Raw genomic sequence first — 27,702 nt, forward strand, 5'->3', positions numbered from 1 at the left:
CAGAAAAAGTGGGGTTTAGCCCTTCAACAGACATCTTAAAAAGACTCCAATTTAACTCTTAGAATCCCCTTTTCTCCATGGCTCCAAAGTACAATTTCACTTTTTTTTCAAGAATCAAGAATATAAAAACTGCACTGTCAGACATTGTTTAGATACCTGTAAGGACTCTTCCCATCTGCTGCCAAGTTTTCCCTGATGAGTCGCCTTCATAAATCAGCCTCATTTTTCATTTAACTTTTCACCTGTCTGATGGTGACAATAAGCTGCATCTGTTTTTACAGCTGCTGCCAGGTGCCACAGAGGTACAACTCTGCCTCTGACTGGGTAGGGAGTCCTTTAGGGGTCAGCTGATGGGACTAAGCTTTCAGATCCAGGCAATCTGCCTTGAAATTCCTGTCATTAAAATAAGAATAAGGTAAAAAAGTAGGGGATGGGAGGCTGCAGAAGTAGAAGGGATGTGACCATGACACAAAATTTCCTGACAATGATAAAGGGAGGGATTAGAAGTGTCAGCCTCAGGTAAGGGGAAAGGAGGTGCTCAGGCACCCCAAAGGCTGCAGTCCTAGCATGCAGCCATGCTGAAAACATGACTTTTGCCAGGTATCACTTCTTTTCTTTACCTTTGAGTACTGAGATGTTTTAAGCAGCATGATTCCCTATGGTCAGAGGGATAAAAAAAATTAACTTCTTACCTTTGACTTTGAACTAGGACAATTTTCCTGAATTATCAAAGTCACTATGAAGCTTCCCCATTTATTCTGTCTCTCTCTGTAACTAACTCTAGACCCTAAGTCTCTAGGGTGAGGTTCACACAGATAAAATTCTTTTATGTAATTTCATTTAGCAATAAGAAAAGCCTGGTTTTATCCCAATATTTGCCCTTGGCAGACATCAAGCCCAGTACACTTAGCCTTGATTCCAGGGCCAATTTCAGGAAGTGAAGCTGGAGCTGGCTGTTTCCACATGCCCCATGCCGCTGCTGTGTAGAGTGCAAGGTGGCAGCTATGCAGAAATGTGTGGGTCAGGTAGTGTCACTTGTCCATGTCTTGTCTGTCCACTTGACCCCTTTTTCCCTTGCAGTGACAATTTCCTCTCCAGCAGGTCAGTCGTGGGGAGTTTTGAATGCCAGCAGGAGCTCTGTGGAATACTGCACATTTTGATACATCCATGCAGTGCACAGAGCCTCTTCCCATCCGAGGTGAGACTGATTCCCTTATACATTTCACAAGAAATTCTCCTAATTACTGAAATTCTTTTGGTCTGCTTTTTTTACTGGTTTTTTTTGGGTTTTTGTTTTTCAAGTCAGTTATCTGTATTTTGGTTATTGATTGGAAAACATGGCAGAAGTTTTTTAGTGGGTACATAGTTGCCCTCTCCCCCCCTGCTTTTATTGCTGCCTGAAATGTAAATGGCAAGAAACACGAGCCTGTCATATGGAACAAGACATCCCAGCCTATGTCTGCTCTTCACTCCTTATTATCTGGCATCCCACAGGCTGGAAGTCTTTCTTTATTCCAGTCTATTGTAGAAGATGCATCTTCATTATTATTTTGACTTTTTATCTGCACTTTCCCCTAAAATCTCAAACTGACAAGTTCTTTCTGAATATAAAAATATTGCATATGCATATGCTTATTTTAACACAAAGATTTCTTTAACTATTTCGTTTCTCTTTTCCTGTTTTTTATTTCATAGGATTCATCCTACCTCACATTAGCTGGCAAGATACTTCTGTAAATTGTCTTTGCAGGTAAGAGAAGGAGATGACAGTTTTTTCCATGCAAGCACAGACTCCTGTGCAGCCCTCACTTATTCTGTATGGATTACAGGGAGAGCTGAGACAGCCAGCTCAGTCTACGTCTGAATCTCAGACTGCTAATGTTAAATGCATATCACTCTCTTCCTAGCAAAACTAATCTCAAAAACTGAAAAATCAACACTTTACTATTTTTTATGCTAAATTTTATCTTCTCCACTGGTTTTTGGTGGGTTTTTTTTGTGGGTTTTTTTTTTTCTTTAGTGCAAGTCTAGGAATGCATATGGATAAGGATTCAATTTGGATGAGTTCTTTGCCTAAGCAGGAGCTTAGGTACTGTTCCAACAGAGCCACGAGTGCTTGTATAGCTGCAATAGGCTGAATATTGTCTCTTTAGCTGATGCTGATAGGGATCAAGAGCACCACAGTCTGATTGATTGTTTTTAAAACCAGGCTGCAACCAAAATAGTAAAGCAGAATAGTCTTCACTCAGTGTTCCTATTGACAACACCTAATTCTAACCATCTTCAAAATAATCATCAAGGTTGAAACAGCAGTTTAAGTTCCTTCTACACTTGACAGAGGGATACAGGTATCTCCATAGAACATCTTTCCAGCACTAGTCTTAGGAAGAGATTACATGGCCCTCATACACATTTGCTTTTCCACCTTAACTTCAGAAGGAGGCATGACAGCTTCTTCAGACAAACTATCCAATTTTTAAGTAGCTAAAGTTAGATAATACAAATTTTAGTTTATTTAACTAGCAGGCATATTCCATCAGTTATGCTTTCATTAAAAAGTATTTACTTAATTCCCTTAGTGCAGCATCTCATAATCCATGTAGCTATTTTGGACAGACATTTGAGCAGCAACAAAAGGAGAGTTCAGGCATCAAACATGACTGAATGGATTCTGTGGCAAATAAACTCATAAAATGCCTTTCTACAATAAGCAACCTGAGACAGTGACACAGTCCTAGGGCGTTCAGCATCACAGCAATGTCTCACTTATATTCAGTGAGTAAAATTGGGGTATTTTCATATCAATACATTCAGCTTTAAAGTGAGAATACATAAAAGAGCTGATGGTTGAAGCATGTTGCTCAACAATAATTTACCTCACACACAATTATTGCAGTGTGGAATACTGCACAAAAATACCTAAGTTGCTGCAGTTTCAAGAGACTGGGGAGAAGTCTGCTCTTTTTGGAGAAATTGCGACATCTGCTGGTTTTTAACAACAAACCCAGAAATGCTTCATCATTACCGGTTTCAGAAGAGGCTCACTGAGTGAGGGCACGGATGTGACTTTGGAGACACAAACGGTGGTGACAGCGCTGCAAGGCATCAAGGCAGGAGTTGAGGTTCTGAAAACAGAGTAAAATCATCAAGGGTTAAAAAAATTTGAAGATCGGCTTCACAAAAATGTTTCACAAAACATCACAGATCACTGGAATCTGACAGAATTACTCTCAAGACTTCGGAAGTCAATATTCAGAAAGAAAGTTTAAGTTCAATTTTCTGTCTTTCCTGTTGCTCTCCTACATTTGCACACATAAATATAATTTAACACTGCATTCGAAATATAAACTCTTCAGTTCTGCAGTGAGAAGAAAAACCTTGCAGGGAGAAGTAATATAAACCAACCCATTGTTAACAACTTTTGCTAGTAGATATTTACCAATTAGAAAAAACAATATCACAATGCACTAGGAGTGCTGGCCTGTTCTCAGATGCCTGTTTTTAAATAAATGGTAAAAACCAGAACAATTGTGAATGCCATCTTTAAAGATATGTTACTTTTCACAAGGAAAGGACTATGAGTTTGACAGGCTCTGAATTGTTCTGCAGAACTGTATTCACAGCTAACACTTGCACATCTCCCAGCAACTGCTGCTTTATTTCAAACGTGTGTGGAGTGATCTATTCATAAACTGTGTGCACAACCATAATCATACACCACTTTTGAACATTTACAATGAGAGATGGCTCATAAAGACAAAAGGAAGTTGTATTTTTAAGTATGGAAATTAACATTGGAAATAAAAGTTTACCCTTCCCCTTGAAGACCAAAAGTCTGGACCCATTCTTCTAAGCTTAGAATTAAACTTAAATAGCGTTCAGTGCTTTGTAAGTTGACCTCCAATTTGCTTTGTTATTGAAGTATAATATATCCAACATGGCAAAGAGGAGTCAGGTACAGTCGTGGTTGGAAGAAAATAGATTATTTTCTTATCCATTCAGGGTATAATGAGCAAAAGAAGTACATTTGTCACTCTAGGCAATGTGCCTAGAGCTGGGGTCCTTAAGGAACAGAGGGCTTTTGCAAAATCTGCTACTGTTTAACAGACCTCAGCAGCACTGATTTCTAAACCAGGAAATTAACAGAAGGCTGCAAAGAATGAAATGTCTCCAATTGTATGCTTCAAGCACACCAATAAATTTGTCAGCATATTCTTGACATAGACAAGATAAAACATAAAGTTGACAGTGACAGAGTGCCGCCACCTGAGACACTGAAACAGGGAGTTTTTCTGCCTTCTTGTCAGCAGTTTGTTTTAAAAAAATCCCTACAACAGGATGAGAAAATGAGAAAGACTAGAGAAAAAAAACTTTTCAAAATGTCAGTACCCAGAATTATGCCCAGATGCTCAATAGAAAACCAGTCACTGAAAATGTGGAATTGGCATCATTGTATTTTGATGCACAGCAGAGAAACACTTCCAAGGCAGAACTGGAAAAGGACCAGCATCTGCTACCTGCTAATTAACACTTTAAATACAGCATTGCAGGTGGCTGAAACAGAACAATGCAAACCTGGAGCGTACAGCATGCTGAGCCCCGCTCCGCTGGGAGGGAACTTGCTCCCTCCCTCCTCGCTGCAGAATCCATTCCAGAGCTGCCTGCAGTCTTTTGCATTTGTCTGCTTCTTCACTGCCTTGACAGCCAGTATTATAGTTATTTAGATGTTGTGTAACTGTATTACTTAATGTTTGCACAGTGCTTTGAATATGTGAATTGCTATCCAGCTATTCAGTGTTATTATTTCCATTAGGATGAACCATAAAAGCATACTGAAAAAGACAGTGCTTAAGTTGAATAACCTCCTTTAAAAAGGAATAGCAAATCCATCAGGTCTTGTCAAGATGTTCCACTACCTAAATATTTGAAAATTGTACCTGCATTTGCATTACACATACACATACTTGGACATGCATATGATTTTATTTCAAAGATCAGTATACTGGCTTAACTAGTACTTTCGTTTATTACTCTCAAAGAGAACGTATAAAACCCTACACCGTGAATATAATAAAGATTTGGTTAAGTTAAAATTTAATAACATGTCTTAATGATAGTATTAAGAAAACTAACCTTGGAAATGAAATTAATGACATTCTTTGATGTTGCTCTGTCTCAACTTTGCACCTTGTACAGGTCAGATTAATTTTATCGATTCAGGGAAATAAGGCAGAAAGGTTGTACAAATGTAATTACACTACTAACATTTTAAAGACAAAACTTTTAATGTGTATACTGTAACCAAAGTAAAATTACTTTTCTAATTCCAGGATAACTGTTAAAAAGAGTCTTGCCTCTCAGTTTAAAACTAAGCACATGATGAATTGCATCAGTAGGACTACAATAGTATAGACTAATACTTTATGGCAGCTTGACTTGCTATATCAAGAATTCTGTGGGTTTGAAAAGCTGCATAGTCAATCAATTAAAAAAAATACCACAAACAACTGTTTTCTGGCCATATGGGCATAGATAATTCCAGTCCTCCCAGAGATTTATCTCAGAAATAAACACTAGCTAGAATAAAGTTTCCTAATTCCTAATTTCCTAATTGTAATTTTAATTAGGAAAGAATTAGGGTAGAATAATTGAAAAGACATTACAAAGAAGACTGGTAGTAGTTCTGGTGGATATAGAAGCACCTATGTTTGCACAGAGAGTTTTTTATGATGAATGGGAAAAAAGAACAAACCTATTTGTTAGAAGCCAGTCCATTTCTCCCAGCTGTAGCTTTTAATTTAATGAGTTATCCTTCTCTTTACAATGCATGCCTCATTTAAAAAGATTGATAGATTAATATTACTGAAGGGATAGCTTCAAAGAACATGTCACATCTGATGACAAGGTATGTTTTCTTTAAAGATGAAATCAAACATTTGCTTTTTAACACATAATCTGAGGGTCTCAGTTCATATTTGTTGGTTCAGAGGAAGTCTGGAAGTACCCATGGGTTGAGAATTCTTACAAACTGTCAGGCAAGCTAGAGATTGCAAAAAAAATGTTGGGTTTCATTAGTATATAGTCCAAATTTTTTGGACTATAGGCTTAAAGATTAATCAATGTTTGATAAAAAGGATTAATCTGAGACTCATGTTGCTGTCTCCATCCTGCTGAACCAGTCCCTAGAGTCTCTGTTATGGCTGATAAAGGAAAATGGGCACTCTTAGAGATAATTTATCCCAATGTAGATTGCAAAATGAAATAGACAGACCTCCATATGGAGAGACTGGAATGAATAGTAAAATTATGAAAAAAATAGATTACACATTGGCTCCAATACTGTTATCAGTAATTAATTGTCATGGTTGGGTGTCTAGAAGAGAAAACAAAATGTCTTGAACATTTCTGTGTTGCCTTCCTCTCGCCGCCTCAGTTAATAGAGAGAACAGTCTTAGAACAGGAAAGGGAAGGACCTTAAATCCCTGCATGAGGCTGTCTTGATGGCTGCAGATTTATTCAGGAAATAGAAGCTGCATCCCATCCCTGGTTCTCCCAGCTGCCCTTGCTTAGCTACTTGGCATTTCCCTAGGCCAAGAACCCTTAGGAAACTGCCCTGGCTAAGGGAAGACATCCAGGAGAACAGAATGGCTTCTCTTGTTCCATCATTTTGAAAGAAAATAGGGGGAAAATTCCCCTAAATGTCAAAGCAAAAATAGTTTATAAAAACTCAAACCCAAACACACAAAAAAGAGCTCTGTAGTGATCAGAATCTTCAGATTTGCTCCTCCAGCCTTGACTCTGAAGCTTCCCTTCATGAGACCAATGAGGTGGTTGATACATAAACACCATTGCTGCCTCTGTCCTAGCATCCTTTCAGCCTCCATTCGGAACTTCTCTGCAGATTCTCCTTCTGTTATCTCTGTTTGTTAGATTTGTTCATTAAACACATCCAGAAGGAAAGGCAGAGTGAATCAAGCCTGTGCCATTATGAGGCTGTTTCCAGTCACACTCTTCACTCAGTTTGTTAGCTCTGCTTTCTGGACCTCCCCATGTGTTTCTTCCCTAATCACTCTGTTGGCCTCTGGGTGTGGACTGGCTCTCACAAGTGATACCCATATTGTTGGACAAATGGGTATAATGGGGAAAACTCAAACCCTGGACCTGTAAACATCCACATCACCTCCTATTTATTCCTGATTCTTATCTTCCTTTCAGTAGCAGTGTAGATGCAAGCACAGTGTCCATGAAATCCTTGGTATGACAGTATAGATTGCTTCATAAGCTCTGCCTGAGCAAATATTCAATGATGCTTCTCCATGCAGGGAGCTCTGAAGAGCTCATCCTTTCTTGCAGAGCCTCACACTTTCTGCCAGAGGACCTCTGCACAACACAAAGCACATTGTGGTTCCTCCCGTGGATGAAGGTCACGTCTCAATTGCTTAAGGAAGAGCTTATATGTTCTTCCAGATGCTTTTCATACACAATTTAAATATGGGCTGAGGTAACCTCTGTCTTTTTTTTAGACTAAATAATCTGAAACAGCAATAAGCTGTTGAAATTCAAGTCATATCTTCTATCAAAGATATGACTTCACTGTGCTCAGAAACACTGTCTGGGGACAGCCAAAAAGGACAAGTATTCTGCTGCTCTACTGGCACCTCCAGGAAGACTAATGAATCCATCATGGGAAGGTCAGAAAAGGCAGCACCACATCACTTCCAAGTCACTGCCACAGGAACACAGGAATTATTTTAATCTCAAAATTTCTCCTTCAATTGAGCGAGCAGCTGCCTCTGGCAGCCATGCAAGAGAGGTTTGGGCTGAAATAATTTAGCAATGTGGAAGGATGGAGCAAAGCAAGTGGAGAGAGAGATGGAGGGGGAAGCTGTAGTATAAAGTATATAAAGTTACACAGTTTATTTCCTCCACACCCACAATGGGAGGAAGTTAGAAGGAACACCTTTGTTTCAGACAGAGTTCCTCTGAGAACAGATAATCAGAGAAAGCTGTCATTTATCAAGTCACTCTGGCTGTCACTGTGCTGCTATTAACTCTGACTCAGTTCCAGCATTTCTGCATCAAATGATATTAACACCACCCCTGTGGAAATTATTGTTTCTCTGCTATATCAAAAAATTATCAAATACATGTTATTCCTTTTTTCTAAATAGTTTCTGCTATTTGGTTTAGAAGCAAGCAGGAAATAAAGGAAGCATGAGGAACACAGTTCTGAGGGCACTGAACTGCAAACACAAATGCTTGCTGTAGAGAGGTGCTTATGTAGGGTGTGCAGGTATGAAGAAAAAGTGACATTTATGAAAAAGCACTGATGGTCAGCTTGAAGATGCCCATTGCAGAGGGGTTGGACTGGATGATCTTTAAAGGTTCCTTCCAACCCAAGGCATGCAAGTATTCTGTGATCAGTCAGGTGGTCCTGAGGTAACCCTGAGGTGCACATTTTGCAATGCCCATTTTACTTTTAAGGCAAAATGAAGAAATGGTGTTCAATTACCCCTTTCTACAAACTGTCGCTAAGGAGAGTTGTACATCTCCTTTTAGAGTAGGGAAATATTCTCAATAGCAACATAATCTCCAACATTTTGGGGCTCAGTAAAGTGAAATGCATTTTTCACTAGGTAACAGTAGGATTGGAATAAATATACCCGTTTCTTCTCATCATGCCTGTGTGAGTTGAAGCATTAAACAGATTCCACTCAGATTCCTGGAATGTATATTAAAACTGTTTAGATTTCATCAGTAACTAATATAAATTATAAGTCAATGATTGGCATAGAGAGCTTTAAAATTTTACTTCATAAAACAGTTATTGCAGCAATTAGCCTACAAACAAATTTTGTAGTGAAGAATCAGGCAGGTATTCTTCCAACTATGGAAAAGGTTAAGGTCCAAAGAACATGATGAAGGGCTTTCTGGTGAGGCAGAGTCAAAGTTCAGCTTGTTGAATGACACCTGTGCAAGCTGTTTTTACACTAGCTCTGCAGAGGAAAGTCGTAGACAAGTGCAATGCCAAAATTTGGAAAGTATGCATCAGCCAGTCTCCTACCTTTGTAGTTTGCTGCTCCAAACATCTCACCAAGGTTGCTGTTCTTCACTTATTTTCTGTTCTTATTGCTGCACCCTAGGACCTCTACTTCAACCTGTCTCTAAACTACAAGAACCAGAGATTTTCAAATTCCAAGGTGCATCAGGAAGCTGCAATTGTGCAGTGATGCCTAGGACTTCTGCCAGTGCAAAAGAAATTGTATTCTCTTTGAGCAGCTGCTGAAGGAGAAATACAGCCCTTTATCACACAGAAATGCACTAACTCTCTCCTGGCTGCCCACTGCTTTACACTGTGTGAAGCATCATTAGTCTTGTCTTCTCAAAACACTCAGAAAGCAGCAAAAGTGAATTCCACAGTACCCAAAGGAATTTTACAGACAAACATTTGACCTGTTATTAGAGTAGATGGCATGGAACTTCACATCCCACCAGACACATGGTTGTCAGTAGGTCTTAGCAGGGGAGCAGCCGCAGTCTCCTTTGCACACCAGGTCCTCTCTGCGAGCCCAGAGTGCTCCTTTGCCTCTGAAAGAAATCATTTCACTTCTGTCAGATAGTTAGGATGATAAAATAATTAGGAATATTGTGGGTGTTTTACCACATATTTGGTTTGTGTGAGGTATTTCCGTATAGAGGGAAAAAACATGGCTTAATATAGAATTTGTAAAGGAAGGTTATATAACCTTCCCACGAATCTAACAGTTCATTTTATCTATTTTCAGGCTTAAGAGAAATACTTTGTTCCTTATCATTCATGTCTCTCTATAAATTTGTCAGTGGGAATGTGACAGTGTCACTCACTCAAAGGCAGCACTATCCCAAGGAATATTTTGCAAATGTTACATCACAGGAAAAATAAGTACCTGACAAACCCCATCCTTAGAGAGGTCACTTGCTGTGTAGAAGCAGAGAGCGCTTCCAATGCAATCAGTTGTCTAAGGATTTTTCCAGAAATAAGTCTCACAAAGCCCTGACAATGTTTGGTGCTGTACAGCTGAGGCCTAAGGTATGGTCTGGGTCTAAAAATATTAAAGAATTTTGAGATAAAACTTGTGTTCAATACTTAATGCTTCGTAGTTCTGGAAAATCTTGAGCTCTATGGTATATTTTCCTATTTCATTTTGAACGTATTTAATTTATTTAAATAAAAATGCTTCTACTTAGTAAATGTGTGTAGGTATATACTGATATATATGCATATATATATATATATAAGTATATATATATAGGGTGTGTTGGTACTGACTACTTACTTGCTGAGAATCCTTCCTCAGCACGTTATGATTTTAGCAAAGCCTGTGAAAGAAAGACAAAAAGATAGAGTGACAAAAACTCATGTCAAAGAATTTTCTTTTGTAGGATGAAAGGATGGGGAATAGATTATTATGAAGACTGGAAACAGAATTTAAAATAAAATAGAAAGAAAGGGATGGGAAATTAGAATTTTTGGGCTAAATATGCTGTCGCCTTTTCCTGAAAGGCTACCAGAAAAGTTCACAAGATGGATGGTTTATATTTCAGACAGTAATACTTTTTACAGTTTCTCCAAAACACATCTCTACCCCAAAGAGTACCTTTTCTCCCTCTGTTATCCTAATATGAAACAAAATTGATTCTGACTGCAAGACTAGAAGATGACTGTAGTGAAAAACTCCAGTGAAAGTAAAACAGCAACCTTTAAGTGCCTCAACATATTAGTAAACTCAACACTTTCATTTTCTTACAGATTTGAATTGGTCTCTTTACTATTACTTGTGTTAAAAGAGCTTCATGGGCAATTTTCAAGGCAAAAACATGGGCACTGTTAGTCTATAACACAAACATCAAAACAATAAAAGAGATTTCTGAAACAGTCAAGTGTCTGCTCAAGGAACTAGGAGACGAAGACCATAATCCAGGGTGCAGATGGTTCCTAATTCTGATAAAGTTGTAATTTCCATGTTCCTTTCTCCTCTGGTGATCTTAGAGCATTTTTGAGGGGGGACTGCTGTCCCCTTCTCCACATTTACACATCTGGCTACAGTCTAGGGCAGTTTTGCAGAAAGCCCAACCGCCTGTTTCTAAGTAAAAACACATTTCCATGTCCCTTCATGATAATTTAGGGGTGGTGAGCAATATTCCCTATATCTTATCCCTGCCTACATTTCCAGTTACAACACAAGTATCCATAAGGAGACAGCTGTCAGCATAGTTAAACTGCATGCAGCAGTAGACTGGAAAGATACTTGAGGGAAATTCCTTATTCCTGCCCCAAATTTCTCCTTTGTCCAGAATTAATTTATTAATTAATTTCCCAGATTATTTTCCAATTTTATCAATTTAAAATTAATAAAATTGGAAAATAATCTGGGGAGAGACTTCATAAACATTTTGGTTAAAAACCTTTATCTTCACTGGTGTATTCAAACTTCCAGTAATGTTTGGCTTACACATTTGATAAGAACTTAAATGGAAAGACCTTTCACATAATGTGTTTGAGTAACAAAGAGAGAAATGAAGCATTTACAGGGCAAACAATAATACATATTTTTCACTGTACTTACTGTATATTTAACATTTTCTGTCACTGTTTGTAAAACTCACAGTACCAGGGCTGTTTCAACAGTTGAACTTTACTCAATGACTTTGTCAACTTCATTGTCTTTCAGCATTAGTCAAATATTCTCAATTAATTTTAGAGTAATGGGAATTTTGGAAAGCAAAGATTGTGGTGAATATTTGATGAAGTAATGGTATGTCAACAGTCTAAGCATAGCTTGATTATGGAAATGAAATTTAGGCAGGGAATTAAACTATTAAAGCAGAAAATGTCTAATTAAATGGAAACCATGCATTGACTTCAATTATTCTTTACACAAGAATTATTTTTCAAGTTCTATTTAAGCAGTATTATACAGCAACATATAATTAAAAATCTAATACAACCTTCAAATTACAAAAGGCATCCCACTTTTAACAGGAAATAGCAGCCCACTTTTAACAGGAGAAAACAACCTATGTGAATGATTTCTGTTAACTGAAACAAATATTTTCACTTTCAAAATGTACTTGATGTTTTAAGTTCAGCACACAGAACAGATTTCAAGGAAAAAAGTAAAAGCAATAAGAAAACGCATTCACAAGTATATGAAGTATTTACATATCTTCTAGATAGTAGAGGAAATGCCCTCAGCTCCTGAATGTTTCATAAACATTAGCATGCATATTCTGTAAAGTTTATACTCAAAAGCTCATCATCTGCATCATCGAGTCATTTACTGAATGCCACTCTCCCAGTTAACACATTTTAATAATTCAGTCCCAAATCAGGAACAATTGGACAAGATTTGCATTTACAAAAGATCATTAATAGGAGAAAGTCAGTCTGCAGATAGCGCAGGCACTGATGGCACTGCTTGCCAGCCCCTAATACCAGGGACAGGCATGACAGATTGGTCACCTTATTTTCCAGCAGAAGGTCATAGAATCATAGAATTTTAGAATCATAGAAGCCTAGAATGGTTTGGGTCAGAAGGGACCTTAAAAATCATCTCATTCCAACACCCCTGCCAAGGGTGGGGATACCCTTCACCAGAGCAGGTTGCTCAGAGCCCCATCCAGCCTGCCCAGCCAGGGATGGGGCATCCACAGCTTCTCTGGGCAACGTGGGCCGGTGCCTCACCACCCTCTGATGGATATACACGATATACATTGCACCCTCATATATTTAGGATGCTTTATCCTGATGCCCAGCTTTGTCCTCAAATGAGACAAACAATTCAAATATTCTATCGACAGTCCTGGTGTCATTGTAATATCTCAGAGGCCAAATGACAGTGTAGGATGGTGGTGAGGCCGATTAAACAAAGAACAGAGACTGGTTCCCTGTCTCATCCTCATAACTGAGTGTATGATCACTGAAAGAAAAACATAGGGATAGTTTATTTCGTTAGGAATAATCTTTCCAAGGAGAACGAACTTTTGTTCACAATTGATAAGTGATTTCAGGTGTAAAAAATCCATTAAAAATGAAAATTAATTGTTTCTTCATTTTTAGATGAAGAAATGTGTTTTCAATTCAAAACCCTTTTTTAAATTCTGTTTTTGTTTTTATATGTAATTTAATTCCCAAGTAGAAAAATTGATTGCTTGAATATCAAAGCAAAAATTCTGTTAGAATTACATCTTTTTAATCTACTTACAATCTAACAACCACACAGGCCACTTAGACTAGCTAAAGATGGGAGACATAGGTAGTCAGCAATTGCAATTTCCTAGCAGTTTAAATTTTCCCAAGCTATTTCCAAACATGCACACGAGTGATTGAAAAGATCTTAAGAGTGAGACCTCTGACCATGTCATGAAAATGTCCAACCCAAACCTGACATGTCTGAGGGACACCTCAGAAGAATTTGCTTGAAAACTTAATGCTTGCTGCAAAAAACTTTTATATTTTTAAGTTCAATTAATTTCTCATGGATTGTTTGGTAATTTTATGCATCATCCCAAATAGCCTGACAATACTATATTCTTATTAAAACTACCTGGAACTCATCCCACAGCACACACAGAAACAAAAACTGATGGCAAATTCTTCTCAGAGCACCTGTAAAATCAGGAACATGAATAACTAAACATCAGAATAGCACAATTATTTTAAAAATTGTTCTAGATGGTTAGTATAATTACCCATGTCACCGCAAACCAATTTTTCCAGTAGAGTTTGCATCTCCAGATCAGCACTAAAGTGCTGAGTATAACTAACATATTTGGGGCATCAGGGAATTTAAAGACTGAGAAAAGCTGTTGAGGAGAGAAAGTAATGGTGTTTAATACCAAATGAGATCAAAAGAAACCCATCAGTATGAAATGGGCTGTGTAGAATATCTCCCAGTATGGCAATTGCATTAATGAGCATGCAGTTTCATGAAGCCAAGTTGTTACAGATCCTGGACTGTGATACTAATTACATCCTGTGAAATAGAAACAACTCAGAAATGTAGAAAAGCTGCTCTACATCCTGCAGCCAGCTCACACGTAGATGCAGATTCACTAGGAAGACAATGATGTGAATTTCCTTGTTCCCCAGGTTCTGACACAGGGGAGTTAACATGCATGGATCAACAAGAAAAGGGGTCAGTGAAATACCTTTGCTAATATGGGGAAGAGTTCTTCAGCTCTAGAGCAGAAGGCCAGGTCAATCATGCACGATTCAGGACATCTTATGATGGTAAAAGGACCTGAACACAGGAAATTCAGACCTAGGATTCAGCAAGATACAGGTAGGAACTGCAATTCACACTCTGCAAGCTGTAAGAGACTTTCTGACTATTAACACCTCTGTACATGGCCCAGCCAACATCTGCAAAACAAACCAAATCTATCCGAAACCAACTTCTGTGAGTGTAACACACTTCCAGCAGCACATGGGTGGAAGCTCTTACAGCTGCATGGTCCCAGCACAGCCGGACTCAGAGCTCTTTTTAGAGCACTGAAGAAAGATTGTAATCTCCCTTGGACCCTTCTTTAGCGATGCTTTGAAGTCCTAATAGGCCTTTGCTCCTACTCCTTAGAGACTCACATGTGGTTTCTGACACCTATGGGATAGAGTAATTGTTTTAAACTAAAAGAGGGTCAATTTAGATTAGATATGAGGGAGAGGTCTTTTATAATGAGGCCACTACACATTATCCAGAGAATTCTGGATATCCCATCCCTGAAAACATTCAAGGTCAAGTTGGACTGGGTCTTGAGTAGTTGAAGATGCCTCTGCTCCTGTTGGGGAAGTTGAACTATGTGGTCCTTGAAGGTCCCATCCAACCCAAACATGATTCTATGGTTCTACATTGCTGCAGATCTGTTTTCAGCTGTTTGAGCTCAACAAGTACACAACATCACCAGCTGAACTAAAAAATATTCAGGACAAGGAGTCAAGATAGAGGAGATCAGGCAGAAAGAAGACAAGGATTTCTCTAGAATTACCCTGTCACAGTTCATTCTGACCTAAGGCCACAATTTTCTCCCTTTCTTGTCATTATATTAGTTTTGCTGGTTATTTTTGTGGAGCAAATTTCTTCCTTGCCCATTGAAATGATTGGCCAAGTATATGTAGTCTCTCAGTAGACTCCATCTCCTTTCACTTCCCCTTTTTGGAAAGGAACACATCACCTGCCTTCTCTTTGCATTGGAACAAAAATGCTGTAGGAAAATGCAAAGGGAAAAGAAGACTCTTCTCTGGATAAATTACGTCCTTAATATGACATATTAGATGTCATGTATATAATTGATGTCTCTAAAAGCTATCCCTACATTTCAGTATTGTCTTGCTGTTGCCAAGGAGTCTTTTTGTAAATACTTGCTTTTGGAAAAATGTAGTGACAAAACACTTTCCAGGTTTCCATGACTGCTGCAGTGTTTAATTTATTTTGATTAATTCTGTGTTTACATCTGCTTTCAGTCTTTGAGAATCCTTTGAGAATCCACCTAGCCTATGCTGATCTCCAAAAAACTGATTGGGAATTTCATGTTACAGTCTTTGTCTAAATAAAAAAAAAAAAAAAAAGGGGGGGGGGGGGGGAGGGCGGCATTTGATTTTGTAATTCTTCCCCCTGAAAGATTTGTGAAGTACAGGATGTAACTATAGCAGATGTGAAGAATAAGAAACAGAGCTCCCAAGTCATCTATGGTGCACAGTTATTTCACTGGAATAAGAGGAGCTTTTTCTTTCATTGTCTCATCATAGTTTGTTCCAGCTCTTGGCCAGTAGTATTTCCTGTAACCCTCATAACCCATATGAAGCACAGAAGAAAAGACACACAGTTTTAACCTCCATTCAGCAATACACAGAGTGCCCTTATTGCTAACAAAATTAAAACATGGGATTCAATTCCTTTGAACAACTTTCTCAAAGTTATCTTCTCAATTCACATCTTCCCTTTCATATTTGACATTTGACATCCTTTTAGCTGCAGATCTAATTTCAGCTACATGGCTAAAACACTGGGTGTGTCTTTTTAATCATCCTTAGTCATGAACCAGCTGAAAAGATTCCTGCAATGGGTGAACCACGCAAAACTTACACCTGCAAAATTGCATGTTTATTGCAGATTTCCTCTCTGGTCAAGTGTGTGAATACAAATTCATGTTAGTAGATGTTGTCCCTGACAGCCACGTAGTTTGAAAGCTGCTTGAGATTTCCTAAGAGCATTTTCTTCAAGGGAAAATATAAAAAAGTAGAAGCAAAGAGAAGTCTGTTGTCTTCCTCTGCAGTCTGTTTTCAAAGGCAATGATACTCAACTATTCCTGCACTGAAGCATAGCAATGAGGAGACTTCTCCCATCCGGCCTTAGCTGATTCAGACATATCTTTCAGTCTTCTGGCTTTTCACCCCAGTTCATTACATGAGGACAAGTTGTGCATGTTACTAACTTTCCAGCCTGATTTTTGTGTGAATTTGGATAAGGATCTGCCTAGGCTTTAAAAGTGGCTGGAAAAGTCCATTCTCCTGTGAAGAGAAGCAGCCTTTGCCCCTTCTATTCATTTTCACAATGACTTTTGGGGACATATAATCCAGAAGGAATCAATTCACTGATTTTTATAAAATTTAACACATTCCAAAATTTTTGCTGTTTCAAATAAAAGCACATTTGAAAGTCAAAATATGCATAGTTGCAGTGATTCCTGGTTTTCCTCTTTACTACTTCTAGGTTTCTTCCTTTACTGCTGTGTCTCCTCCATTTCCTATGTCCCTCTGTTTAAATATGAAGTTAAATAGTTTCCAGATGCAATTTTACTGCTCCCTTACCCACATAATGAAAACTAAAAGACACTGTAGAATCCCTGTTGAGACACCATCATCAATAAGTTTGGCAAATAACTGCGATAAAGTTGTTTTATTGCTCTGCTGATTTAAAAAGTAAGTCATGGAGAACCGAATGACGTGCAATAATGGTTTAATAGTAACAGATTCACTTTGGGGGTGTCGTGATATGTCTTGAGAACTTTTGTTTAAAATATTCATAAAAACACATAGGATACAGTTTGGCAAGTGAAACCTTTCCTAGGCTATAAAGTCTGTGGATTAATCCAGTTATATTTGTGTGATAAACAAGGCTGCTGAGAAAAATCACACCATGTTTATTCTTAAAGCCAAATATTTATACAAATTTACTTCCATTTTCTTTAACCTTTCAATAAAGTCAGTTTGCACCTTTTTGGTTTGTAATAACAGGATTAAAAAAAAACTTACAGATTTTGCATTTCATGTCGAAGCTAATTTGATGCTTCTGTCAGAGATTCTTTACACCTAGAAGTCAGAGTAAAATGACAGACTCTGGAAGGCTATAAAAAGGAGTTTATCTTTCTAATCCTAAATTTTAAATGCAGTAAAAGTTTAAGATTCAAAGTCACCTATGTGAATCTGTCTAACAAATTGTTAGTCTCTCTCATAGTTTTTTTCCATGAGGACTTTACTCCTCCCTTTAAACAAAATAGAAAAGAATTTGGGTTTTATGATCCAGACACACTATATTTTTACTGAAGCTTACCTTGGACCAGGTACTGCTTTTGGAAACAGAGTATGAACCAAAATGGATGGAAAACATTAATTTCTGTAGGCAAAATTTTTCATGTAAATTCCATATTTCCGCATGTATTCTTAGAATGGTAACAGGTACACCTGATCAGTGTAAATGAGGTCAGAACTCAGGTCAGGGAGTAAACCAGTTCCCTTCAAAACTACACGGTACATCAGGATTTACATAGATGAAGAAGATTATATTGGGCAAGTAATTTTCAAAACCAGGGAGAGTAAGAATGACCTAAACACGAGACTTTAAAAGGAAAAAAAAAAAAAAAAAAAAAAAAAAGAAAAAAATTTAGTAGAAATTAGCAACATAAAACCATTTGGTAACAGCTTCAGCCCTCCTATCCCCATCTGTGTGCACAAGGAAGGGCAGAGGAAGCCAGTTACGTGCCCACAGCTCCTCCTCAGGACAGTTGCTCTCTACACCTGCCCTCCAGACCTCTTGCCTTGCAAAGTTTTGCCCCAGCCAGGACACGGCAGCCCCTTGGCCTCCAGCTTCTCTCATACAACAGCACATAACCTGAAAAGTCCCTTCTCCTGGTTCTTCAATTTCCTTTCTTCCACACTCAGCCCAATCCCAGGTCACTGCAGCTGTTGAGCTATTCCTTATTCTCCAGATGAACACCAGCTCTTGCTGTATGGCACCAGCTGGATTCTCCCTTAACAGGACCACCTGACAGCATCCACTTGTTTTGTGGTGCAAGTTCAATCAGCACTGGCTTGACCCAAGGTGAAACTTGTAACAAAAGCCTGTAGCTGCTGTCAGAGGAGAAGTGTTTCCGTTATGCCAATGATGCTTGTGCTCCTTGCTTTCAGGAAGGATCAAAAAAACCCTCTTCTCTTCAGTCTGAAACCCTTCACTTCAGCAGTTTTTCCTTCCCTTTTGCTATTGCACTCAAAAATGCTCATTTTTTTAAAGAAAGGACTACTTTTCCTTGGAAACATATTCCTAGTCTCCCCAAACCCTCCTGATTTTCTCATTTGCAGTCATTTGAATTAAATTAGCCACCACTAAAGGAATCTTTCAACATCTGGCATTTAAGAAAAATAGCATAGCAGGAGACAGAAAACACTTTTAAATTTCTTTTAGAGTAGAAAACTCTGATCTTTGAAAGAAGTGCTTACCATGTTGAAGATCAGATGAGCTCTTAGCTTCCAGTACAAGTTATATCCTTTTCACTGGGATTATAGAGACCTGTCTTAAAATCTAAATGCTGCCATAGAAACTGTCTACATTCTTTTACTCAGTGGGAAAAGTATTCTTCAAAAATTTCTGTTCCAAACATATTTTTATTCTATCTCAATCCATTGAGGCTGTAAAATGGAATGGGCACAGCTCCTTGAGATGTTCATGAGGAGTTGCAGTACCAGGATGCAATCTGCTTAGGCCACCTCCCATACTGAGATAGGGAGATACATGCATTTGATGACATCATTTTGCATATAGATGTCCATATGAATAAGTCACTAAAAATGATGTAATGAGAGAAGCAAGATCACAAAATTCTCACATGGTTTGTAACAAATTACAAAATTCGTATGTAGGGCCATAACAGGTGGAGATTTCCCAATTAGACCATTAAACATGTTTGTCCTGATAGTCAGGACAAGTCAGACCACAGCAGAACATAGGTAAATTGATCAGAGAAGAATACCTTTTCATTTCTCATCCATCAAGGCCTGTGAAGTTAGAGGAAATAACATAGTGCAATAGATAAAGAAGCTATTAATAGTCCACAAGAGAGAAACTCACATTGCTGAGTGGACAGTTTGACATAAATATTCTTTTCCATCTCTAATTCCTGGGAGCCTGTGGAAAAAGCTATTGACTAGATGGAGATGAAGTATGAGTAATTTCATTATGTCACAATTTTATGCTTAGCATCTGGAGATTATTCTGTCTCCAAAGTAAAAACTCATATATGACTACAATGAACAATGAATCTGATTCTCATCTTCATTAAATTATGTCTTCATTGCTATAATTTCAGTCTATTTTTTCTCCTAATATTCAGTCATACTAAAATCAGCTGATTCAGGATGTGAATAGCTAATTAGATTTGCATGATTTCATGCATCTTAAAGAGGGAGCTGAAATTTGCCTGAATTTCTCTTAAAAAAAATAACGCTAAAAGAGTCAAGATGTACTGCTCTGTAAAGAAAACTTGTTTTCATATTGTAATCAAGTGGAATAGACAGTTTTGCACCTCCTGGGTAACTGTATGATTTAGGTTACTGACTGGTTTCATTAAAGGTCAAGAGACAACTTTCTTTTGTGGCACTGAAATATTAGAGAAGGTAAATTGTGAATCACACAGTCTTTGGTGTGATAGCCTCCATCACCAGACATGTGGAGCAGCTAGAGGTGCTATCTTCTACAGACACTTGTCCAGCTGTCCCACCACCCCATTGTATAAAATCTCTTGACTGCCTCACTGATCAGAGTCTATTAAAAATACTGAGTAACAGCAATTTGAATCAGAATTAAGCATTTGGAGTGACAAGGCAAAGTTGGTTTGGACCTCAAGGCATATTGTGAATGTTGAATATCACTGCCAGGTCAGACAAAGAGATGCTTTAATCTGCTCACTCCAGAGAGGTCAGTGAACAGGTCAGGTCATACACAGATTTTCATTCTGTTTCTGTCTCCCTCTCTGAAGTTTTACAAGTACTTGTTTCCTTTTCCAGCCAACTCACCTCAAAGCTTGTAGGCAAAGCAAGTACAGAGCGGGAGCTCTGTCCTTCAAATAGAAGTTTGCACTAATTTGCCTTGAAAGGTGGTGTAAATTTATTTGAAAACAAATACTTCTTGGAAACATTTCTCATAGAATCATAGATCTGTTAAATTTGGGAAAGACCTGCAAGATCATAGAGTCCGACTTCTATTTTCTGAAACACTGTTTTCCTTGAGGTGGCATAAGGATTTCTAATTAGTTCTCTTCAGCACAGACCTTAAGATACGTATCATTGCTAATTGTGTGGACAAAAGACCTTCCACAATTGTATCAGCATCCTATTTTATCTGCTTTGTTCTCACACAGACAAGAATCTAATTTTAAGAACAGGTTTTCCAATTACAGTATAATTTATGTGATGATACTTCAATATTATTTTGGATTATAGCAATTAAATTACAATCCTAGTCCTTCCAGTGGTCACAGTGGTAATACCACTGACATCAACAGAAGCCAGATGAGATCCAAAGGGAATGGCAAAGCCATTGTTTGCCTGGGCATCACTTCTACCAAAAGAAGTTTTCATACTCATGCCTAATTCATTTCCTGTAAACAAACACTAGGTATATAGGCAAAATGGAAAAGTCCCTGTTCCATTTACTGGTGTGGTTTGAAGGTGAACAGACTGCATTTAAACTGGTGTAAGATCCATTCAGGGCCCATTTCTTCATTACCTGGACTGTTCCCTCTCCACAAGCCTAGCACCCTCTACACAACACAGTTCCTTCTTTTGAGATGCAGTGACAAGGGACATGTTGTGTCAGCTGAGCCATCCTGCTGCCCAGGACCATAGGCTGAGCTGTGGCTGAAAGTCTCAGCCTTCCCCTTCCTGCTTTACAGTGCATCCCCTAGGTCTGCAACCTGACAGTCAAAAATAATAAGTCAATAATAAATAAGTCAATATCAGTCAAAACAGATTTCAGTTTCTAATCACATATATCTTTCCCTCAGCCATCTTCTTCTCCACATTTCCCCTACTACTGATTTTTCCTGTATTGAAACTACACACAGCTGTAACGCTAATGTCACTTCAGACTGACCTCAGCCCATTCCCCAAAAGATCTTGCTTGCTCCTTCCCTATCAAGGTTGACCTTACACAAAAATGGTAGGCCTGAATTAGACTGAAGGTTGATCTTTCTGATGCTCTGACAGGCACATGGCCTCCAACAATTTCTGAGATTTTTTTGAGACACGCTGGGATGGCATTCAGGTTCCTAAATATGAGTGCCTGTTACTACTTCAGATCCCTATGTTTGTTCTTGGCAACCAGCTGCTTCTTCAGGAGGTCACCACTCTTCCACAGGTGCTGTGGCATATCTTTCAACTCCAGGCAGATGTGTCATGCATTTTAAGGTACCTATTTCTCACAATAAATCCCAGAAGTCATGTCTCTATATTCAATACTTTTTGATTAATTTCTGGTCTATGTATTAGTCTACTCTTTTTAATTACAGTTTTAGCTCTAATCTCATAGCAAGGAAGTTCATAAATTTTAAGAAAAATTGCATGCTTTTGTTGGTTATGAATTTGCTATTGCAGTTAACCTGAGCTGAAGCAGAGGTCTCTTGCAGCCGTAGGACAGATGCACACAGGTATAGTTAATGCTTACTTGTCTTAAACCCATACCTAAGCACACTAAAATACCATCACCATCATCAACAAAGCAAATTGTCACATAGCAGTGTATTATAAGGCAAGTTAAAATTTAAACAATAGCCATAACTGCAAAAAAACAATAGTGACTTGAGATATGGATTCAACAATGGGATGCACAAAAAAACATGTGCAAGTTCTAAAATCTGCAAGAGAAGAACTAAGGATGTACAGTGAGCAGGAAGGGTATCTGATAGAACTGGAATTCCTGTTCAGATACCCAATAAGCAAAACCCCTACAAGACCTGATCCCAAAACCAAAATATCAAGATGAGAATATCTCCCTTGTCGTTTTGGGCATGGGGCAGAAAAAACTAAAATTGCAAGAATGAACGAGAAAAAACAGGAAACACATCCCACTTCAGTTCTGGCTTCCCACATAGAGAGCTTTGAGGACCATCAGAAACTGTAGCCATGAATCTGGACTGAAACAGCATCAGTTCTGCATGTATACTCACAGCTATAGCTCAGGATAAGTTTATAAAAGATAATTTTGTTCTAGATGTGGTGATAATGAAATTCTTTTGAATATCATTGATGATTATACAGACCTCCATCAATTCCCACTCTTATCTATGTGTTTAAAGACCTCCTGCCTATTTATCTGTTCAAAATATGAAGAAGAAAATTTTTAACTTTAAACACCTGTAACCTTTTCCTAAGCATTTTTCAGTTCTGCTACAGCCTTTTAAGGTGGAGGAAATAGAATTGCTAAACTTTCAACTCACCATGGCCCAAGCAGAGACATAACAACATCCATAGCTACCCATTCTGCTCTTTCCTTACTAAATCCTAACAGCTGACTCTCCATTTTGGCTGCTTACAGCATTTCTTGTGGCTATGGCAGAACAGGCCTTTCTGTGTGGCATTGTGAGGTGCAGGTTAATTGCTGCTGTTTCTCAGGGTTTGTATATCATATTGCATGGACTCCTCCAATGCATGGATGAAGTTAAGATCATATCTATTTTTATTAGGTTTAACACCTTCAGTTGCAAGTAACTTAAAACAGGATTTTTGCCTAATTAAATCACTAGCTCAGCTCAGCTATTCTCCCTGAACTTGACTATAATGGACGGAGAAAGAAAAGAGATACCCAGAAGGGAACATAACTTTTAGAGAGTGTTCATATAACACTACAGAGAAAAAGGGCTTGGGCTTTTTTAATATCATTCTGGCTGTACATTGGGATACCAATAGTACCATATCCCCTTACAATGAAAAAGTAATTCATGTAAGTGAGACCAAACGGTGTATTTATGATCCTTTTCACTGCTGGTTTTAATACACAGTTCCTTTTGGGGTTTGCTTGGTTTCTTTGAGTCTCAGTCCTCCACAGACTTCCCAGGACTCAGCTATATATAATATAGCTTATTTTATTCTTCCCACTGCTCTGCTGGCTGTAGGAGTTCAGTACTGTTAAGTTCCAAATTATTGTTAATTATGGAAAATGTGTGAGGAAAAAAAAAAAAGAACTGATCACAACAGAGATTGTAGAATACTGTATGCATAATCCATCAATTCCATTAATAGTATATTCTTGCCCTTGATAGCCACCATGATGTCAAAATACTCTGGATTTCCTTCTGCTCCAGTGTCTTTGCAGTGCTACAGATTTAGAGTTTCAGATATCTGGATTTGGGATATTTTTTCCTATCTTTATGCTTCTGCAGGACTAAGAAGTCTTGGTATCTTGTGCTTAATTTTAGATATTCTGAAGGTTTATTTAGCAACAGCAATAAAAAGGTAAAGATATGTCAAGATTGTAATCAAACATTAAGAATACTCATGAGTGTAGAGATTTTATGGATAAACTGATATAAATATGTATAATGATAGGATACTGTGGAAATTGAGTTTAAACATCCTGTTTCTCCTAGACCATAAATTGCTGCTATTCAAGGTGAGTAAAAAAAGAAGATATCTATCCCTAATGAAAAAAATCATCAGCTCTTCAGGATCCTATTAGCACAATTTAGGTTTCAATTCCATGAGACTTCAGGAAGATTTAGATAAAATATCACACAGTAAGTTCCCTGAAATTTAAATATTTCTACAGTATTTGTTTTGCTTCTCTTTACCAGACATGAAAATCAGTTTATTTGCAATGTTTGAGTGGAGTAGTTTGTCACGTTGCTCCCTGAGCCAGTCACTGACATTCTCATTTTCATTTTCCAATAGCTGACAATAATTTACTACATTTGTCACCCTCATTGATTTTACTAGCTGTGAATCTAATATTTTCACCTTAATACAAGCAGAACTCCTCCAGGTCACCCAAGTAATGGCAGATAAACAGAGTCCTACACAACTTCAGGAATAAACAGGTTTTTCTTCTGTAAATAGTCATATATAAACAAACAAAATATTATATATATACACATTCCCATATTTTACTGAAAATAGGCATTTTTCTCCTATGTGTCTATTTCACTACCAATCAGCCTCCTAGCTACAACAAACCAATTGCCTTTGTCTTCTAGCATTTGTTTTCAGGGGCACAGAACAGCTCTGTGCTGCTGAGAGTACACTGATGCGTTGGCAATGTGCATATTTAGCTCAGTTCAGAACAGTCATTGTTGCCCAGCTGGATGTCCTGTGCCTTGAGCAGCCCTGAGAACACAGTAAGAACTTCAGCCATTATCTCAGAGTTTGATTATTTTATTGACTTTTTTTTTGGTGCCTAGGAAAAGGCTTTTTGATGTGGGAATCAGGGGAATGCATGGACTGCTGCTGAGGGTGGGCCATGAGCCAGATTTTATTCTGTCAGAATAGGCAAGCCCTGGTGAAAGCTGCCCAGAGAGCCTCCATCCTTGGAGATACTCAGAACCTGCCAAGACACAGCTTTATATGACCCTGCTTTGAGCAGAGGGTTTGGAGTAGACAATCTGAAGAAGTACCACATCAACAATTCTGTGATTTTATCAAATGTTCTACAACAGCCATCCCCAAAAGAGCTACTGCACCGTGGAGTGCACTCTGGAGTAGGGGTTTACACCTATCCTTACTCCCAAGAAGAGAAAACATCTGATGGAGCTGGTACAACATCTGATGGAAGAAGTACCACAACACTACACCAGACACTGTTGAAGATTGCACACTGTCGTAACTCAGACCACAGTAATTTTTTGCAGGGAAATGAGATTTTTTTTCAAACAATTCAGGATCTGACTCTGACTGAAAGCAACAGGAAGAAAGTTCTTTCCTCCTCTTCAGTAATTAATTCCCACCATATAATAGAATGAGTGGAAACAGTTCAGATCAGGTTGTAAACTCATAACATCTTAGTCTCACCTCTGTGTTTATCCTGCGTCTTTATCCTTCCATCTGTGCAACAGTTGTAAGACACAAGGAGCTCTGAATAATGTAGTCTTTGCCAGATGACAGAAGAACAGTGAGGCTTTTTGCCCTTAAGTACTGCAGTCCCGTTCTGTAGCCTCACACAATATTCATCTCATGTCTGAACAGCACCCAATCCAAAATTATGTCAGGTAAAAAGCACAGATTTTTGAACAATCAACATCTACCCAACATGTCTTCACAACCTCTACTCCTCTCCAAACTGGACTTTTTCATGTTAACACAGGAGCAGGACACTTAGAACTATCAACCAGCATCAACTGCTGTTAGCCTAGAGATGGTGTCTTATGAGAGCAACATAAATGTGTCACAACACTGATGGGACTGCTGCCCTTCAGTCACATCTTTATAGATATGCAGCCACTGACCCAATTTCCACGGCTTTGGCTTTGTCTTGGGCACTCTGTCTATACAGAGGAAGGTCATTTCAGTAATGACAATGAAATGTCTTCACACTGCTCTAAGCTGGGAGGATTTGGAGAGCCCTGTGCTCCCTCTTGCTTCTGAATTTGGAGTTGGTTGGTGCAGGTAAAATGAGAGGAAGTCCTTCATTATTTCATTATTTCCTTCATTATTTTATCATTCCTTCATTTCCTTCATCATTCCTTCATTATTTCCCCTTCATGCTACTGGGAACTGAGTTACTGAGTGAAGGAAAACTTGCTCACAGATGAACAACACATGCACGTCCTGTGTTTGAGTATTTTCAGGCTCTTTATAAAAATAAGTGATAAAACAAAACAGCTTGCTTCCTTGCTTTAAGATTAAACACAGGCACAGCCAGAATTTCACAAAAAATTATTCATACCATCAATTTTTAACTGAGATTAATTGACCTTTCAGTACCATGAACTAATAAGGCTTTCAAGGAACGGTACAGGATTAATTAGAAAGGGGAGCTCTCAATGGTTGCTAAGAAACAAGTATATATTTGTAATCACTTTTTTACCCTTGGCAGCAATGCCTTGTCATAGATTCAAGAATGTTTCTCTCAGAACAAATCCTTGTCGTTTTCAATTAGCAGGCTAAGAATTTAAAATCCAGTTGCTGATTACTGTAGCAAGACAGGAGGAGGTATGTCTGCTGAAGTAAAGATAGAGAATCACAAATTATATCTATATTAAAGGCCTAAACATCACATGCAGGTCTGGACATGCTGAATTAGCAGGTCCACAGCATGGTTTTCATCTAGGTCAACTAACAATCTCACAGGGAAAAGCAAGGCATGGATATGGGGGTACCATGACCAGGCAGATCTTCCAGCACACAGCTCAGATTCAATCACCCTCCCTTAGGACATCCTAGAGAGCTTTGTCCTGCTGACTGGCTTCTGGGCCTTGGTCACCAGCCTGCTTTAGCTGCAGCTACAGGATAGCCATAGAAATCTGAACAAGTCAAAGAACAGATAATCCAAAACCAAACAGACTACTGAAAGATGGGACACTTTAACACCTTTCTAATTTTCCCTCAAAAATGACTCGTTAATTTTTTTCAAATGACGTCTCAGCTATGATTGTCTTTGTGATGCGTAATTGCACTTCTTTATTTTGAATATTCCCTAGTCCATTGCAATGTGTGCCTTGGAAAACAACCCCAGCATTCTGTTTATGTGAATTGTTCCTTTACTGCCATGTAGCCACTTCCCATGGGTCAAGTTAGGAATGTGCTGAAGCATTTACAGAACTTAATGGACTACATAGGAATATGGGAAATCAACCGCATCCAGAGCACTTCCAAAACATGAAGACTAATAAAACCAGAAAACCCTAGAGATCCCTTTTTTATTTTCATTGGAAAGGATTACTAGTAAGAAAAGAGCAAGATTTTTAAACAAAAACATGACATTCATAGTAACGTTCCTTTTAAAACAGTGTCTGCATGTAAAGAATGACAGCTTCTTCAGCTTTTATGAAAGATATTTTTTCAGGGCCCTGCACAGATTGGTTTTTGATACAGAACCAAAAAATCCAAAATTTGAAGCTAAACTGAAAGTAAGCAAGTTATAAATCACACAGGAAGGTAGTGAGAGGGAAGTACCTGGATAATTTGGGAAGCTGGTCTTCAAGAATCACAGAAGTTTGAGAACAATCTTAAAGACAGTGATTCAGAACCTCGCCCTGGTTAACTTCATGATAAAAATACCAAAGAGATCCCTTAATCAGAGGCTGGGAAAGTTTGTATTTTTAAATTACTGGAATTTCTAAAGGGGATGGAAAAAGTTTTGTTATTGTCTACTGATTGCATCTGGGTTTGCCATATTTACATAATGGATTTATTTTTGTCTCAATGCACAGATTATTTTCAGGAATGGAAGAGAGGTGTTGCCTTCT

At 38.3% G+C, this 27,702-nt stretch overlaps 1 long non-coding RNA gene across 1 annotated transcript in view; it reads right to left on the reverse strand.

The window, feature by feature from the left end:
* LOC128933035 (uncharacterized) overlaps nucleotides 1–18,932 on the reverse strand; it is a 90,740-nt gene extending 71,808 nt beyond the window's left edge. The window contains exons 1-4 of the long non-coding RNA XR_008482748.1: nucleotides 18,752–18,932; nucleotides 10,317–10,359; nucleotides 9,454–9,588; nucleotides 3,026–3,125 (exon numbers count right to left, since the gene is read on the reverse strand). This is a non-coding gene — a long non-coding RNA (uncharacterized LOC128933035). The remainder of the gene's footprint in view (nucleotides 1–3,025; nucleotides 3,126–9,453; nucleotides 9,589–10,316; nucleotides 10,360–18,751) is intronic.
* Nucleotides 18,933–27,702: the final 8,770 nt, after the last annotated feature.

Source organism: Melozone crissalis, unplaced genomic scaffold, assembly GCF_028551555.1.
Source record: "Melozone crissalis strain CALT ecotype California unplaced genomic scaffold, PUWL_Pcris_2 ptg000008l_1, whole genome shotgun sequence".
NCBI classification, from domain to species: Eukaryota; Metazoa; Chordata; class Aves; order Passeriformes; family Passerellidae; genus Melozone; species Melozone crissalis.